The following is a 20,203-nucleotide window of genomic DNA, read 5'->3' on the forward strand; positions in this document are numbered from 1 at the left end:
ATTGGGACAACTTGTAATCTACAAAACTTTTACTATTTAACTTTCTATATGTTATAGGGACAAAAATTCTATATATTTAGATTTTTTTTTTTTTAATTTTACTCCTGAGATTTTGAAATTATGCTATTTTAATTGATTAAAAAATAATACTGTCTCTGAAAATAATATTGTAGGACAAGTAAAGTCTTTAAATAGTATTCTTAACAATCTCTGGTAATTTGGTTACATTATGAAACAACACATTTCTAAATAATGGTGTATTTTGTTGGCTACCTTTAGGGCATTTTGATAATGTATGAAATGAACTTATTTATATTCATGTTTCTGTACTGTAACAAATTATGTGTTTATATATTGAATTGTGGGATTCTTAAGAGTTCTGGTGTGGATGAAGGAAGTTAAGTTCTTGTGCTAAATGCACATTCTAGTGCCTACGAGCATGTTTTGATGCTATTTGTACATTCTGTTGGGTGCTGACATTAAGAGGCATAAATGTTAGAATTCTCATAATTCTGTCTAATAAGAAGTGTTTGTTTATTTATTTTCTCAGTATCGTTATTTGAATTTCTAATAATTGCAATTACTATTTTGCTCCGTATAGTGATTTATTATATTATTTTTAGCACTCAGTTAAAGACTCAATAATTTATTCATTTGAAATTTTAGATTGGTAAATGTAGTTTGCGGAGCTATGTTAGCTCACAGTTGTTTTGCCTTATATTTTTAGGATCCTAGAGAGAGAAATGGCCAGTTGACCAGCAGTATCAGAATTTAATTTGAGTTTGTATAATTGCTTCTTTCTTTTGACTTTTGATGCAGTCGTGACTAGTTATTATCCTGCTCTGTTCTATATTTGGGTCTCTAGCCATGTACTGAAGTGTAATAATTGTTTCTATACATTTTGATGATAAATAAAAAATAAAATTTTTTGGATGAGTTTATTTTCTGTATATTGTTAGTTATTAGCTTCTCTGTGGTTTGTTGTTTGTTTTAATGTTAAAAATTGGACGAAAAATATGAATAGTTTTCAAAACTTAAATCTTGGGTTTGTCTATTGCAAACGAACATGATATGAGATGTCCAATGTGTGTTTGATATCGGGTTGGGTTGTGACATTACGTAAGATAGACTTCGAACGAGATGTGAGCTTCTTTGCCTCCTTGGAGCATTGCAGTTCCTTCGTTGTTGTTTGAGTTCCACTGCTTCATGTGAGGTAGAGTTTTGAACGAGTCGATAACTTCTTCACAGGAGCTTGCTTGCTGCACATGTATCGATCAGTAAGGATTTTTTATGATCATTTCACTTGAAGTCTTGAACAACATATATATCTTATAGATCTTATTTGCTGAGCTATTTTAAATGTAATTAAATGGTTCACTTTGCAAATTAATGCTCCATTTATGCAAAGATAGAGGATAGCGAAATTAATGGGGGAATAAAATTCATGTTTTGATGAAGAGATTAGTGATTTTGCAAATATTTTGATTATTTGAATGTTAGTATCATTGCCACCTCAATAATTGAAATTGATTGAAGAAACTTCTACTTTTCATGTTTATTTCAAGCATGATGAGATGCTGTATAACTCGTTAATGATAGGAGGAGACTAGGAGTTGCATGGTTATTATTAAATTTAATGTTGAATGCATGATTTTGAAATTGTATCATACATAACCATATATACTAGTTTGGATAGATAAAATTACAACTTTTGTGACAAAGATATTTGAAATCCCTTCAATATATTACAAATAGTGATAAAATCTTGTATGATGTTTTGCCTATAGATGTATTGCTTATAGATATTTTAAAGCTACATACTTTGGCAAAAGTAAGTTGTGTAGAATGTAATTTATGCTTTGGTGGGGTTTAAAAAAGAAGGGTATTGTGCTAAGAATAACCTTGCATATTGGAATTAAATTTATTGCACTTGTGATAATTCCAAAAGCATGCATGCATGCTGATAGGAAATACTTGAGTTCGCAAGTAACCCTAAGGGAAATACTTGAGTTCGCAAGCAAACCTATCACTGATTGGTGAAAACAGCGAGAATAATGCAAAATATGGGCGGAAAACAGCCCCCAAACAATGGATTGCAATAAGAGAATCAAAGCCAAACAAAGACGAAGCAAGATACAAATGATCTTCAATTCGAGAGGAAGATTGTTCTCTCCCAAATCTCTAGACAAAATAATATAGAACCAAAAATCCCAAGAACTCCAAGAGAAAACTCAATTCATGCATAAAAAACTCCCTCCCAAAACAAAACCCCCTATTCATACAATTAATTTCTTAATTCAAACATCTCTCATTCAAATTTTTCCTCTCAAACTAGCCTCCCAAAACCCCCTCTCCCTATTGCTCCAAATGGGAGGCAACAATAAAGGAGGTGGACCCCCCCCTTTGTCCGCCTCCTATACACATGAGTCGGTCGCTGGGCCAGCTCCTGGGGTTAAGGGTGAACCGGCCTATCAATACCACCCTCCCAAAGAATCACCTTGTCCTCAAGGTGAAAACTAGGAAATTACTGTTTCACCCTCTCGTATGGTTCCCACGTGACATCATAGTTAAGCAGATTCTTTTACTTGATTAACACTTCTTTAGCTCCATCTTCTTTCTGGCGAACCCCCATCAACTCTAAGGGTTCCAGAATCACCTCCAAATTCTCAGTAAGTGATGCTGGTAACTCCGGCTGGTTGTATAATCTTCAATGACTCTTCTCAGCTGCGACACATAGAAAACCAGATGAATAGTCATCATGGGTGGTAGTTTCAGCCGATATGCTACCGCTCCAATTTTTCCAATAATTCATAAGGTCCAAAGTATCTTGGAGCGAGCTTTTCATTTCTCCTGTTGGTAACTTTCTTCTGTCGGTATGGTCGGAGCTTTAAGAACACTCTCTCTCCTTCGAACTGGATGTCCTTCCTATACCCATCAGCTTGTTTCTTCATAATCTGTTGAGCTCTCAGTAGATGTTTCTTTAATTCCTCTAACACTCGATCTCTCTCATCCAAGTACTCATCCACTGAAGAAACTGGAGTACTGCTACTCCCAAAGTGCACCAAGTGATGAGGGTCCCTTCCATACAGCACATTGAATGGAGTTATCTGTGAAGCCGAGTGAAACGAGGTGTTGTACCAATACTCCGCCCATGATAGCCACTTGGCCCACAGCTTGGGTGTCTCCGACACAAAACATCTCAAGTAGGTCTCCAAGCTCCTATTGACCAGTTTCGTTTGGCCATCTGTCTGTGAGTGGTAAGTGGTGCTCCTCTTCAGAACTGTCCCCTGTAACCTAAACAACTCCCTCCAAAAATGACTAAGGAACATCTTATCTCTATATGACACGATTGCCTCTGGTACCCCATGCAATCTGACCCCCTTTCTGATGAAAGTTGAAGCCACTGTCACTGCGGTGTAAGGATGTCGGAGAAGAATAAAATGAGCATACTTGCTCAAGCTACCCACCACCACCAGAATCACCGCGAAGCCTTTTGAATGGGGCAGCCCATCTATGAAGTTCATGGATATCTCTTCCTATACGGTAACGCCAATGGCTGTAGTAGTCCCCCTGGCGACATAGTCAGGTATTTGTTCCTCTGACAGATCTCACACATTGCCACCATCTCCTCCACATCTCTATGCATTCCCCTCTAGTAAAGCTCGGCAGCTAACCTCCTGTAGGTCTTCTAAACCCCTGAATGGCCCCTAACCACGCTTCCATAAAATTCCTGGAGTAAGTTTGTGATGTAGATTGAGGTTGATGCATTTAGATTTTTGCATTAATTTTTTTTGTTATGAACAATATTAGTTATATTTTCTATTTTTTTGTTTTTTTTTATGCTATCCAATGATGGTGGTAAATCCAATGATCATGGTAGGAAGAGGTTTGGATTTTGCTTCCTTGGGTTTGCCGGCTTGGGGGGTCCATTTTGTCCTTTGGATGTTTGCTGGTTTCATGTGGGCTTTGGCTGTTTCGGTTTGAGCTTAAGTAGTTAAAACTTTAGTTGTGCCAGCTCATTAATATCTAGTGGAGAAGTAGCTCATTATGAGCTGATGTCTAGTTATAAATAGCTGTGGTGGACCCTTGGTTTGCATATCTAAACCTTATTTTAAATTATATTCCTACAATCGGTACATGTGAGGAGTCCTCTTGAAGGATGTTCTGAGGATAGTTTTTTTTTTTTTAAATATTGTTTCTTTGTTGGTCTTCTTTTGTTTTAGTCGTTGGAAGTTGCCTCTTTCCTTTTTCTGAAGTTAGTTGTTTTCTCTAACCTATTTTGTTATCTAAGTTATGTCTTAAAAGTAAGATTTGATTCTCTTGTTGTTCTCTCTTGTGCTTTGCTCTAATTTGTTTACATCAGAGGTCCTGGGCATCACGAACCTCCCTTGATATAGCAATCTGTCCCCCTCTACTGAGTACCCTGAGTGGCTACCAACTTCCCTCAATAATTCCATCTTGATCTTCAACAACTCCTCATCCTTAGAGCTCTCCTCCTTAATGGCCTCCCAATCCAGCATCAAAGGAACAGACACTGCCACTACCTGTAGCTCACCCATACATCTGGACAAGGCATCTACTGCCTTGTTCTCCCATCCTGGTATGTATTGGATTTCAAAATCATGCCCAACAGTTTTGACAGCCATCTTTGATGCTCTTCAGTCACCATCCGCTGTTCCAACAAGTATTTCAAGCTCCTCTGATCTGTTCTTATAATGAAATGTCTACCTAACAGGTAGGGTTACCACTTATGGATGGCTAAAATGATAGCCATCAACTCCCTCTCATAGGCTGATTTCAGCCTGGCTTTGGCTGCCAACACCTGGCTGAAGTAGGCAATGGGTCGCTTATCCTGCATGAGTACTGCCCCCAATCCATATTCTGAAGCATATGTCTCCACTATAAAGGCCTGAGTGAAGTCTGGTAGATCTAAGACGGGTATTGTGGTCATAGTCTTCTTTAGTTTCTCAAATGCTATTGTGGATTCCTCTCCCATAGGAATCCATCTTTCTGCAGCTACTCTGTCAGTGGTCATGCTATAGTACTGTACCCTTGATGAATCTCCTGTAGTATCCCGTCAGCCTTAAGAATCCTCTCAACTCCTTCTAATACTTAGGTAAGGGCCATCTCAACATAGCCTCCACCTTTGACTGATCAACCACCACCCCTTCCTTGGACACGATATGACCCAAGTACTTCACACTGGTTTGAGCAAAACAGCACTCTTCAGGTTGGCCCTTAGCTGATGCTCCTGTAGAACTCCCAATACCAACTCCAAGTGCTTTAGCTGCTCCTCAATTTTGTTGTACACCAAGATGTCAACAAAGAACACCAACACAAACTTTCTGAGATATTGTCTGAACACCCTATTAATTAATGAATGGAAAGTAGCAGGGGCGTCAGTAAACCTAAATGGCATAACCAAAAACTCATAATGTCCCTCGTGTGTCCGAAACACTGTCTTTGAGATGTCTTCCTCCCTCATCCGGATCTAATGGTATCCCGACTTCAAATCCGGTTTAGAGAACATCACTGCTCCATACAGTTCATCCAAAAGCTCGTCAAACACTGGAATGAGAAATTTATCCAGTATAGTCTCCTTATTTAATGCCTTGTAATCCACACAAAACCTCCAACTCTCTTCCTTCTTTTTGACCAATAACACCAGGCTAGAGAAAGGACTCACACTTGGTCTGATGATCCCAGCCTCCAACATCTCCCTAATCAGCTTCTCAATTTCATCCTTCTGAGTTTGGGGGTAGCGGTAGGGTCGTACACTAATCGGTGACACCCCCTCCTTTAGAAGAATTGCATGCTCCTGTTCTTTGAGTGGTGGAAACCCTTGAGGTGGCTGGAACATCTCATTGAACTGCTGTATGACTGGTTGCACTATAAGAGGAATATCCCCCTCTTCCCCCACACTGACCCTCATCAAATATCCACCTCCAACCTCCTATATAGTTCTGATCATGGACTTGAGAGAGACTCCCGCTCTAAACAACCCGGCATCTCCCTGTATCACCATTCTCCTTCCCCCCACCACCAGTTCCATCCTCAGTGCTTCCCAATTTACCTTGTATTCCCCAAGCTTTACATCCATTTCATCCCCAAAATAACATCCGTACTCCCCAATTTCAAGGGAAGAAAATCCTCCCTCACATGTATCCCCTAAATGGTCAACACCACCCCCCTACATACTCCTCTGTACATTTATACCTTTTCGGTGCCCATCATTACCCCATATCCTCCTGTATCCACTAGTTTCACCCCTAATAGATCAACAATCAGGATGGAGATAAAATTGTGGGTTGCCCCACTATTTATCAACACTACCACATTCATATCAGTTATTTCTCCCTTCACCTTCATAGTGTGATTCAGAGTGAATCCCACTATTGAGTTTATGAAGACTTCTATCACATCCAAATGCAACTTCTCCTCCTCTTCCGTCTCTAACACGCTTCCACCTCCCTCTTCAGTTTTCTTGCCATCACAGACGGTGAGAACCTGAAGAGTTCGGTCCTTATACCTAGGCCCTGGCATGTACTTCTCATCACACCTAAAACACAACCCCTTAGCCCGCTTCTCCTGGATCTCCTTCTCCGTCAGATTCTTAAAATTTCCTCCAGACCCTCCTCCTCCAGACTTCTCCCTTGGTACTTCATGTGATCCTCTCGGTGCATCTCCTTTGGGAGCTAGAAAGGTAGTAGTCATCCTGTAGGATCCCTCAGAACTATTACCACGAGCCCCTCTCTCCAGATGGTTCTAGTCCTCAACCAGCTATGCCAACTCCATGGCCTCTCCCAAGTCGCGCGGTCGCATCACTCTAACAGCTGGTCTGAGCTCCGATTTGAGCCCTTTCATGAATTTTCCCTCAAGCACAATCTCGGATTGACAGTCCAGCCAACTAGTTAGTTACTCAAACCGGTCACGGTACTCTGCCACTGTCCCCTCCTGCATCAAGGCAAAGAATTGCTCATAGAAGTCCCCTCCCCTTCCGGTTCAGAAACGTTCCAGTAAACACTCCTTGAACTCTCTCCATCTCCTAATGGGCTGCCTCACGTCCCACCATTAGTACCAAGCCTGTGCCTTTCCCTCCAAGCATAGTCCTGCCGCTGTCAGCCCGTTGACGTAAAAATATTGTTCCACCTTGTAGATCCAACCATGGACATTCTCGCCCTCGAAGATGGGCATCTTCAGCTTTCTCACCTACTGGTCACCCCAATTCACCCTAAACTCTGATATCAATTTGATAGGAAATACTTGAGTTCGCAAGTAACCCTAAGGGAAATACTTGAGTTCGCAAGTAACCAAAAACAAAACCCCCTATTCATATAATTAATTTCCTAATTCAAACATCTCTCATTCAAATTTTCCCTCTCAAACTAGCCTCCCAAAACCTCTTCTCCCCATTGCCCCAAATGGGCGGCAACAATAAAGGAGGCGGACCCCGCTCCCCCCCCCCCCCCCCCCCCCCCCCCCCCCCCCCTTTGTCCACCTCCTATACACATAAGCCAGCTGCTGGGCCGGTTAAGGGTGAACCGGCCTATCACATGCATAAATTTTTAATAGTTTCAATTTTTTATGTTCTGAATTTGTAATTACAGGGTTTTGTCGGGAAGGCACAAAGAGAATGTCGGGAAAGCACAAATACTTATATGCATGGATTAAGTAGATTTTTTTAATGAAAATGCTATCCTATTTAATGTTGCAACATTTTCTTTTTATTATCTCCTTACTACAATATAATCCATTTAATTGGAGCGTATAAGCGAGGGTTCAAACCTACATCCATTTATGACTTGAGAACATGAATTTTGAAGGAGTTGGCAAATACTGAGAGAAGTATCGAGAAAATTAAGAGGACTTTACAATCATTTATGATGGATGGTCATATGTAAATAGCTGAAGTATTATAAATATGTTGATTAATAACTTTTATGGCATTTTGTTCTTGAAGTCTATTAAGGCATTTGATTAGGTGAAAGATATTGAGTTTCTTTTTGGACTGCTTGATAGTGTTGTTAATGAAGTTGGAGAGCACTTGGTAGTTCAAGTGGTAATAGATGATGCCAGTGTTTATAGGGTTGTAGGGACAAAATTTATGGAGGAGAAGAAATATTTATATTGGGCTCCATATGCTGCATATTGCATAGATCTCATCCTTAAAGAACTTGAGAAGCCGCCGCAGCATAAGAATGCTTTGAAAATAGCTAAGAAGATAAGTAAATTTATATATAATCATTCTTAGGTTTTAACACTTATGAGAAAATTTTTAAAGAAAAAAATACTTTAGCTTGCAGCAACCAGTTTTTTCATCGCATATTTGACTTTGCAGAGCATTTTGTAGACAAGATAGCCTTTGGAGTTTGTGTTTACCTCTACACAATGGTTAATTTGTGCTTATGCAAAGAAATTCGAGGGGAAAGATGTTAAGAAAATTGTTCTAAATAACATAATTTAGCAAAATGTCATGTATGATCTTACAACCATTAGGCCACTGGTGCAGGTTCTGAGGATGGTGGATACCGAGATGAAATATACTATGAATTATATATATAATGTTATGGATGAAACAAAATGTGGGCTCCAAAAATTTGTGCCCCAGCCTCCCCTGCTTTCGGGGGGAGTTTTAACGGATTAAGTTTCGTGGCAAATTTTGGGAAGGCAGATTGAGTTTGTAGATAAGACACTACTCAGATATTTTGCCGTCATTTTGCAAGGACTTTAGATATGAGTTCTGGTTTCCTATAGGCACAAGCCCCTATAGTTAATTACCCTCCCGATAACAAGAGAGAACTTTCGATTGAGGTTAGTTGTCAAAACAGATATGCAGAGAATACGTGGTATTTGGCATATAGTAGCAACATTTGTTTAGAAATGTAAAAATTTAATATTTAAAATGAAAATTTCACCATCTAGCACTTAAAAAGGATGGTGGGGGAATGGATGATGGACCTGATCTAGATCCCATGGTTCAATCGTCCCGGGCCATCGTTGTCTCTGGTCTACTTAGTCAGAGGAGGTAGTCGACCCAACCTGATAGAAGAATCCTTGTCGACAGCCATCAGTTGCTTTGTCCAAGGGTACTTTGTAGACCTGGGGTAGGTGTTTGTCTAAGGGGACAATTTTAAATCCACCTTAGCTAACATGCATAGAGTTTTATGTCTTACTGATTATACCCTATTGATTCATATCTCAAGGATCTAATGCCATTGGGGAGCATACGGGCTCTAGTCGTAATCATAATTTAGTGGTGTCATATGGTGGCAAACCACCTGGTTCAGAGGGCCTCAGTCATAACCGTTTACCTGCAGTGCCATTTGGCGGAAAACTGCCGGTTAGAGGACGCGCGCCACGTCCTTACTGACATGAGATGATTTGAGAATGAATCCTAGTGATATTTCCGACCAGACATTTTCTTTTTTTGAGCTAAAGTATTTTTTAGATTTGTCCACTCAAAAAATTGTTGTGGAGAATGATTGGTTTTGTTTTAAGTGTTTTGATGGTTGATTTCAGTTTTAAATATTTTGGGTTTTGATAGTTTTTGGAATTTTGGGTTTTCATGGGTATTGGGTGAAACTTTGGATATTTAAAATTGACCCATCATATTGAGATTTGTATTCAACGCGACTATCATCAGGGTTATTATGGGAAATTTTGTTTTATGAGTTGAACATTGTCTACTCTATCTACTTTCCGACAGAGGATTAGGTTTGTGATAGGCTTTTGTCAGTATTCTACGAACGACGGATGTAGTAGAGACTACTGCGTCTTCTTGCATGATTATCGTGCTGACTATCAACAGTTTCAGCTTTGTTGTTCATAAGGTAGTGTTACAAAGCAGTTGCTTTATTTGCTAAATGCCTTTTATACCTCGCTCATGAGCATGTTATATCCTTCACCGCATGATGCTTGTGTACGCTTATAGGGACCCGTCACATTCCTTGCATATCAACTGTCATTGCTTGTGGGGATGTTGTAACATTCACTATTTGTTGTTATTTACCACTCATAGGTATATTATTTTGCATACAGGATATCTTGCATCACTGTCGGCAGATGCTCACATTCATCGTATGTTGCACCATATGTTTTTGTAAAGAGCTTTGTTATTTTCTAATGAGTCTTTGTATATATTTTTCTAATGGTCCTAACTACCAGGTGAGTTGCATTTATTACATAACTTCTTTATGCACCTCGACTGACGAGTTACTGTATTCGTCATCAATTTCTTCATGCATATTGATAAGTGACCTTCTGCACCTGCTTGCATGTGTTTCACTGTTCATGGGAATGACAGCTGATCCCGGTTGTAGGAATTGTTGCATATTCTTAGTAGCCACTACAAACCTTTTCCTTTTATTTGTAGGCTAGATGTTGTATGTATGGTCGATCTCCTACAACAATTCATAAGACCTTATAATCTTATATGTATTACAAGTGTGTTGTCATCTGCTTGTAGGTTGTGTACATTTTTAGGTGGCCGAGTATCATCAGATTGCATTAGTCCACCCGTAAATTGCTGTTGGTGACAATCAAATTCTCCTTCAAGATGGCTTCTTTCATTTGCTTACAGGCGTGATGTGTTTTTCATACACATATTGATTGCATGTTTCTTGTTGTCACCTCGAAATAGCTCTTTACACGCAGTACAATTTTTTATTGCATCAACAATTGGTTCATGATAAGATTGGCAGCATTAGTGCTTTTGTCAATTGAGGGTTGGAGATTTGCATTTGACATAGCCTTTACGAATTAGCTATGACATTCATTAATGATTTTTGCATGATGACTTGTAGGTAGATTGCCACATCTCCTACAATTCATATTGGTTATTGCTTAAGGATGAGTTACATCCAGTATTGCAAGTGAACTATCATGATCCAAGGGCCCACATACCATGACTTTGTGCTCAAACCATATCTTCCATGATCTCAGTTTTGAAATCAAATTATACATGCAAGCTCCTTGTCCTCCAAGATGGAATGCAACATGTATAATAAGCTTAACACCATTGTTCATTTAATATCTTCATTCTAATTGAGGTGATTGCTTTCTTAATTTTTTCCTTGAAAATTTGGCGTCATTAGTTGTAAATATGCAGTACACCTTCTTCCACTTGTTTGCATGTTATTATCTTGTTAAATAGCAAGTTTCACATTCGTCATAAATCCCTTGGTCCACAAATTTTGCATATATCTGTTGGTATTCCAATTGAATTGATAGTTCTTTCAATATTCCAATCAAGTCCACATTCGTCATTGAGTTCAAATATTTATGCATTTTGTTCAAAGTTCAAATTTAATTTGTTTGAGTTAAGTTCATATTCGTTATTCGGTTCAAGTCAATGTTGTTAAAAATTCTACAAGTTCGGTCCCCTGTTGTCTTTGTTTAGTTCAAGTCAAGTATAGTCCCTTGTTAGTGTAGATTTCGACAGCCTCCCGACATCTCCCCTATTAAGGAAAACTACAGGAATTTGGACCTTCCCATCACGCTAAGAAAAGTTTGTATGGTAGGTGTCTGTAGACACCGCGGCCGTAGTCTTCGCCCCCCACCATGTCAAGAAAGGCGTGTATGAGTCTTTAAAGGTACACATTTGAAAATGCATTTGGCTTTCCCCCGCCACGCTATATGAGTGCCTAAGGGTACTTATAAGTATCCCCACGTCATGTTAGGTGTCGCACCGGGTTTCCATCCCACCACGCTAAGAAAAACATGTATAGGCGGGTTTCAAGTGAGCCGCGAATGTCGAAAATGGGGCTTTTGATGATTACCCACTTTTTTGTAAGCTCCGCACCGAGTTCCCTTCCCACCACGCTATAAAAAGCGTGTATATGCGTTTTTCCGGTGCGCTGCAAACGCTGAAAATGGGCTCTCAGGATTTTGAATTTGGAGAGATTATACCTTCGATTATGTTGGCGATGGCGATGATAATCAAAATATGCAAAGAATCATTTTAATCTCTCTCCATTTTATTTTTCTTGCTTTTCTTCCCTTCTCTCTCTCTTTTTTTTATCATTATTCCTTAATCTTTTTTTTTTTTTGTGCTTTCAAACATCCTCTCATTTTCTCTTCTCCTTTTTTTTAGAGCCGCATCAAACCTTCAAATCTTTGATTGAATTTCCAACAGAGACTTATTTAGGGAATAAATATGCTTAAATTAAAGCTAAGGATGGTAATAATGGTCATCCAGATTTAAATTCGATATCAATTGAAATCATGTCTCCTAATGCAGATCTACCATGCTGAATCACATACATTTTCTACCAAAACACTTGAATCACATATACATCTTCTACAGAGCAATAACTAGGATAAACTACGCATTAATCTTTAGGTTAGAATATAACATCCTGACACCACATGAGTTAAATGCACTCAAATAATCAAATAATAAATGCATAAGGAACCTTGGATCAAAACCCATCACTTACGATTTGTTAAAACTGCTATGTTGATATTTAATATTGATTTCTTAAGGCGTTAGCAGATTTCTTTAACTTCATTATAAATTCTCCTAGATATGGAAACATGATTTAAAATCTGAAATGATGAAAAGCTGCCCTCGATAGAGTACCCACTTCTAAGAAGAAGACAAAACAGCTTTTTCCTTTTTCAAGATTCTGTACTTCAAGCAATGAGGCAGAATATTTTGGTATTATAAGAGAGCTTGAATCAATAGTGCAGTTTAGAGAGAAGTCGTTGAAGGAAGGTTGCAGCAAGAGGTGTTTTGTGGTAGAAGAGGAAACGGGCGGGTGGAAGGCTACAGGCGTCAGGTCGACGGAGCTCCTCACTGTCTGAGACAAAGCCAGCTGCCATACGAAATTGATTCACACGAGATTTTGACTGAACAATTTATTACAATAATGCATTTGATTTCTGATATAACATCTTTCTCTAATTGGGTTTTTGTTTTTGTTAACATTTTATCAAGTCAATGCCCATATTAGTGATATATCACCAATACATTAATTCAAAAATAATGGAACTTCATTAGTCAAGTCAAAATCGTCTCGATTTGCATGTTTTCTCGATTTACGTGCATTTCATCTTGTTTTACGCTTCGATTTCGCCGCATAATTTTCTTTGGACAAATTAATAGTGCATTTTGGCTATTGACGACGTTCCGGATGCAACTGCGAAATCTGCTTCGCTATTGGACGTTGTTTGGGCTACGTCGAGTGCTAAATTGATCGATTTGCGCGTTGTCGTCTTAAGATTGGTGCCATCGCCTTTGTTGTTCCCAATTGATAAAATAAAATGTAAATGTTGAATGTCGACGACATTCCGAACACAACACTGAAGTCCGTTCTACGATTTGACGTCTTTTGGACGACATCGAGTACTAACTTTTTGATTTGCACATTGTCGCCTCGGGATTCGTGATGAAGGCCTTTTGATTTGTGAGGACATAACATTAGATGATGTGTTTGTAGATAACAAAGTTGAGATTACACCATCTGAATTATGTGAGAGATTTGAACATTGATTTCTTTGATGGTGATAGAAACAAAGTATCGGCATCCACCACAACCCAACCATATAAATAACAAAAAACAAAAGGTATGTAAAAAATTATTCTGTTAAAACTTATTTACTTTGGAGTATTACTCTCATCTTTATATTGATTAAAAATATTCCCGTGCCTTGGTACTTTGGATCCGTGCAGGCCTCGGTTTTTTGCGGCTACCTCTTCAGGTTCCGCCTGGGCTGTTTTCCTGTGGCTGATGGGGGGCTTTTCCATGGCTTTGGTGCTTCGTTTCCTTGAGTTGACTGTTGGCTTTTCATTTCCCTTATTTAATATGGAATATTAAAGGGGTTTTGGGGTTGTTTGTATTCCCTTCCCTTGTCTATATATAGAAGATGTTTTGTGGCTGTTTTAGAGATGATATAAGAGAATTTTTGGAAAGAAATCTTAGTGATTTTCTTGGAAGAGCTTGAGAGCTTGTTTCACTTCTTCTTCTATCTCTTGAGGAGACTTGCGAGTTCTTTCTACCCTTCTTCTCGGCTTCTAACCTCTTTCGTCTCTCCGCAAGTATCCACTCCATTGTATCCTTCGTCTCTTCGAAAGCAAGTTTAGGTGTTTTTATTTGAGTCTATTGTAAGAGTCTTTATATATAAAAGTGTCTTTTAATATTATGTTTCTAAGTGTTCGTTTTATATGAAATGTAAGAGTTTGTTCTTTTTATTACTTAGTGTTTCTCTTTTTTGTGATAAAAAATTTTGGGGTCCCTTCCTAGATATTTTTGATTGCATCAAATATTTAGGGAAGAGGAATATGACTGAGATAGAGGAAGAAAAAATAGATTGTGAGGCATTGGATTCCATAGGTTATGAGGTAGAGGAGAATAATTATTATATCAATTTATTTCTTATGTCATCTTTTATTATATTGTTTGGTTATTATACGAAAAAATTATTTTTAATCTTTATTTTGACTTTACACAATTTTTTATTTTGAGGTTTATGCCTTGCCTCACAGATGAAAAACACCTCAATACCCAAATGCGCAATTTTAAACCGTGGTATATTCTCATTGGAAACATAGAAAGTACACTTTAAATTACTTTGTATTTTATCTTACGGGTGGTCAGAGGCTACGGTAGTCAATTGGTAGTGGCGGAGCCAGAAAATATATTTAGTGGGACCTAAATTAAATTTTTTTTAAATTTTTCCTCAACTTTTTACATTCGAACTTGTGACCAGAACGGAATGATAAAACTTTAACAGTGAATTAGTTTATTTTTTTCTTTCACAAGTTATATTTTCCTTGCAAGTTAAAGTTAAATATAAACCTTACAGATATTAATTCCTTGATATCCTCATAAACTCAACAGAAAAAAAATCATCAAATCACTAGCCGAGAGGCGAGAACAATCACCGTCGGACCGTTTGGGTTGAAGGAAAGAATAGGCTCCGCTATACACATGAAAGAGGAAGCCACGCCTGTGTGGCTGAGAGTGATGTGTCACGTCTGTGTCCCATGCCCAATCCAGAACCCCCTATCCTCATCTGGAATGCATTATCATAGCCTCCGCCAGTTGCCATTGATGACCCAAAATGTTGTCTCTGGTGATAGAACAGACATCTACATAATTTAAATGAAATTAAATAAAAGTAATTATCATAACAAGATTTTTTTGCAGGAAAATTAATATTTCCAGTAGAAAAGAAGTCAAAACCATAGTATATAAAAATAATTATCATAACAACATAATTAATATTTTTAATTAAAGTTAACAACAAAGGGCTCAAAGCAGGAAATTGGTGGATCAATTCAATTACGCAGCATTAGATATTGACAAAAGTCATTGTTAGTGAGTTGAATTAAAAGAGAAAGGTGTATTTCATCCATCCCTCAAATCATTTATGACATTCATTAGAGAGGTGGTCAGGTTGCATCAAATATTAGAATCTATAGCATTTGACCGGGATAAAGTGTTCCTTAGTTTTTTTTTTTGGAGGAAGTTTTTCAAGATGTAGGGTACAATTTTGAATAGGAATACCGCTAACCACCCTCAGACAGATGGGTAAAGGAGGTAGTAAACTGGAGCCTAAAGACTTATCGACGATGTTTTGTTTTAGCTACATCCATCTTTGGGCCAAATGGATGGATTGGAGTAGTGGCTTATCAATTGAAGTTACCCCAAACTGTTACTATACATCTAGTATTCCACGTATCACAGTTGATGAGAGTTATCGGTGGTCATGCATCCATTTCAGAGTTACCCATGATATTGACCGAAGATTTGTATGATGTTGGAACCATTGGAGTTGAAAGGGGTATGACAGGAAAAGGGAGGAATCAAGGAAGTGCTGATAAAATGGAAAACTATACTTGACTATGATGCCACATGGGAGTCGTATGAGAGGGTGAAGTAGTAGTTTTCTTCTTTCCACCTTGACGACAAGATGGGTCTTTGGGAGGGGGGTATTATTGGATCAGTCCCTCCTGGACCGTCATTGGTCCTAAATCGGCCATGGTTTATAGCAGGCAGAAGTTCCTCCTGCAATGAGAAGCCGCCCCCTTTGGGGTGGGCCCCAGTGAGAAAATTCAAAGGAAGGTAGGGGCGGCTAGGATGGAAAATTCAAATGGAGGGTGTTGTTCGGGATTTACTTTGCTTTGTATGCTTTTAAGTAGATTGTTTACCCTAGTGTTGTTTTTTTTTATGCTTGTGTTTGCTGAAATTAATTTTGCTTAGATTGAGAGGGCCTTAGCCAACGGCTAGGGATTTGGGAGAACCAGATCTTCTTCTCCAATTGAAGATCCAACTGTATCTTGTGTTTTTTTTTCTTTGTTCTTTCAATAAAAAAAGCATTCTTGTGTGATTTTATTATCCCCATCTACACAGAATACAAAATCGCCTAGATACACTCTAAGGCGGCACAAAAAAAGTGCCCAAAAATAAAAAAGCTCTAATAATATCCAATCATCCCAGACTTCCTTGCCAAAAACTCCCTCAAGGTGGAAGCAAACCTGTAAAATCATAACAAAAAGAACAAAAGGAAAAGAAACAAAGAAGGCAACAAGATTACCAGTCTATTAGATAAACAAATTAGTCTCTGTACTTAGGTTTACACGTGTAGCGTCTTATGTAACTGCTATTATAAACTCTATATATACACTAAGCATGTAACTGTGAGAGGTTAATGAAATAACATTTCTTCTTCTACACTGCTCTCTGTTCTCGGCTTCCAAGCCTTTCTTCTCGGTTCTTGATTTTCTACACAGTCATCATAAAAGCATTCCCAGAAATCAGCTTCTAGATAATTCTCCACAGCCCCTCACAAGCGATACCTACAATTGCTCGATAGAGCTGAAAATCTATTAGACTATGAATTATCAAATTAAAGGAGAACTGATCTTCTATGTCCCTCATTTCTTCAAATCTGAGGATTTATCTATGCTCATCACATTTTTTAAAAGTTAAATTTTCAAATATTTTTCGACTTTTATTACATCAAACTATTGTCGCTAAGAAATAACTTAATTAAGATTTTAGCATTGGTAATCTATGCTTTGTTAGCACAAACAAAACTTTGTCTATTACTGATAATTAAACAAGATTAGAAATATAATTTCTCTTTGACTCTCTGTGATTTGTCTGTTACACGTCTGAAGTGTTTTCTATGACAACGGTTCTTGTAAAAGTTTGATTTTTAACAGAATATATATATATATTTATCATTTGGATTTTCAGAACAAGAAAAGCCGGCCAAATATTTTGACAAAAATTGGAGATACTCACCATTGTAGACTTCTAAGAAAATTACAAAAGGGCTTCCCTTGCTTATACCTTTTTTTTTTTGGCATGTATAGCTTGCTCTTTTGAAACCAGTTCAGATGGACTTCTGCCTATTTTCAATATTGAAGGAAGACAATGAAATTCGCTTCTCTTTCACTAATAGACCTATAACAAATATGAGGCCGACTTGTAACCATATACCAAACATTCCATTTGCTCTTTCCATTTCATGAAATCTGGGTAGGCCAAGAACAGCTTTATTTGGCTATAAAGATTAAAAAAAATTTACGTCATCAAATTTTGATCATAATAATTTTAAATTATTAACTTTATGTTAGATGAGTTTAATATATCAGAGATTAATTATCCTTTTAAATCTCGTTTAGAACTTCTAGATATAAAAATTAAGACTTAGGCTTCGTTTTAAACGGCTTTTTACTGCTTCTTAAAACAATTTTTAATACAAATGTTAAAATTTCTGTACTCAAAAGCTACTTTAAGAAGCAGTAAAGAAGCTGTCCTAAACGAAGCCTTTATTTGAGAAAAATTTCTTACTATTGCTTTGCAGATAAAAATTATTTTAAAAATAATAAGAAAATAATGACCAAAAGTTATCTCCAAGCCAAAGAACTTATCATTTATATAAGAATAACCAGTTGACCGTTATACGGCTTCTTACATTTTAAAACATTTTCAAAAAATAAATAGTTATCAAGCTCATTTCAACGGGAAACCTAACTCACCTAAGAATGTCTTCTTTACATATTTCCTTTAGGAAGCTCAAATCTACACAGCGTGACCAATAAATAAAGGCTTCTGACAAGAAATATAAGTCCAATCCAGACCAAATACATTTTCCTTCAATTATTAGTATAATTGGAGCTATCGTTTTCGCCTGGACTATAACTAAAAGACTTGAAAAATAGCTTTATTGGGGTCTGTGTTGAAAATTCCGGAGTCATTGCTATTGACGATCGATTTATTTCTTTTGAATTTTTTCGCCGTCAATAACGATTTTTTTTTTTTTTTTGGTTGTTAAGTTTCCTGCTATGTAGAAACACGAGAGGGGTTGATTTACAGGTTTGCCGCTTGCATTTATATTTGGGAGGGTTATTTTTTTCGACTAAACTGGTGGCCTTCATATATATATATCACAATGGACGCAATTTACGGCACCTTCACGGCCATCTTTTATGGGCAAATTATTATATGCAGACACCAAATGCTGTTCAGAGATCAATCAGAATATGCCACGTCACCCCCGTTGGGTACGGTGGCTCAGTACCGCACTCGGTACTACTGACGTGATGCATTTTGGTTGGTATCCAGACTGTGAACTACATTCGTCATCCGCACAGAATAATCTCGAGTCCAACTGGAGTACGTAGATGTTCTATAGTCCCTTATTTTTAAGAAATATTTTTGTTAATGTACTCTACATTTTGATTGGAAAAAAATAGATATTATGATGTAATTTATGTTAAGAGGGGCTTGAATGCTCTGGAATTTGCTTTAAGATCAGTGATTTCTATAATATTATGAATAGTAAAAAAATTGTGTGTAAAATTTAAAGACATTCGTGATCATCTTGATGCAAATTACGCTGAGATAATATATATATATATATATTCTTTAGAAAGATAACAAACTGGATGGAAATAATTAATACAAACGCATGTTAAATGCATTAAAACCCAAAAATAAGTAATAGTGATCCGTGCATGGCCATCCCATATTTATCATCCATTTTAATAGAGGATGAGAGCTAAGCTCGGAGAGTAAAATCTGCATAGTAAACCCTACAAGTTGAAAATTGAATCTAATAGTTTGAAGTTCGATAATGTCAACTGGCCATGAATTTTCCTTCCAAAGCTAATGTCAATGAATCAACAACTTCGAAAAAAATAACATAAGGTACCAAAAGTGCGGTTTTATCTTGATATGAATATGACCATATAAATTGTTGATTAGGAGGAATATAAGTTGAGGGAATATTTCCTCTTGACTTAATCAACCTTAGGCCAAGAGCTCTCAACCATGACCAACATCAATGATGGAACCCCAAATGACATTAATCACAACATGATGGGACAAGGTCATCAAGCGACAAATTTCGGTGGGACAAAAGGAGTTATTCTTTCAATATTGAGATTGAGAAAGATAGCCTTTGACAAAAAAAGTTTAACGTCCAAAAAATTATTAGACATTAGCCATTAGAGAAATGATGCTCGGCAAACAAGCAAAGGTTAAGGGGGCCTTCAAAAACATGTGAAGATGTGTCCCTGAAGGAAGATAATGGGCACTATTTCTAAACAGGAAAGAACATCACATGTATTATCCTTTATTATGGAGGCTCCCCGTGAGATGGAGTCAATAGTGATTGTGGTGATCTGATAAGAAGCTGAGCATACATCGATATGAGATGTAATGGATGATGATTTGTTACCGTCGAAGGTGATCTAGTATATAGATAGTGGTTGGCACAATCCAAGATTGCATGTAGGGCTAGCCTAATGTAGGGCTGGCTTAATGTAGAAACATTTGATGAGTTTTAAAAATTATTAGTTTTTATGATTGTAATAAAATCAAATACTAAAAAGATGTCATGAAAGCTCTAATTAGTTGTGCATCATGGTTTTGTCATGGAGCATGATGGACATGATATTTGTTGACTATATATTATGTTTAGATCATGAGAATACTAGGTTTAGAAATTTTATATCAAATAGTTAAATTATATTTGTGAACAAAATATTGATTTGTTGACCCTCACCTATGAGCTTAAGTTTTTTGTATGAAGACAAGCTTGATAACCGATTCATCAACCCCAAATTTGATTTCACTTTTAATCCTCACTCCCTTAAAATTAGTTTCAATGCTATGATTCCATTGGGCATTAAGTGTTTCATGCAATTTGTGTATTGAAAATATCGTAACTTATTCTACTATGATTG

The sequence above is a fragment of the Dendrobium catenatum genome, unplaced genomic scaffold, assembly GCF_001605985.2.
Source record: "Dendrobium catenatum unplaced genomic scaffold, ASM160598v2 fragScaff_scaffold_621, whole genome shotgun sequence".
Classification (NCBI taxonomy): Eukaryota; Viridiplantae; Streptophyta; class Magnoliopsida; order Asparagales; family Orchidaceae; genus Dendrobium; species Dendrobium catenatum.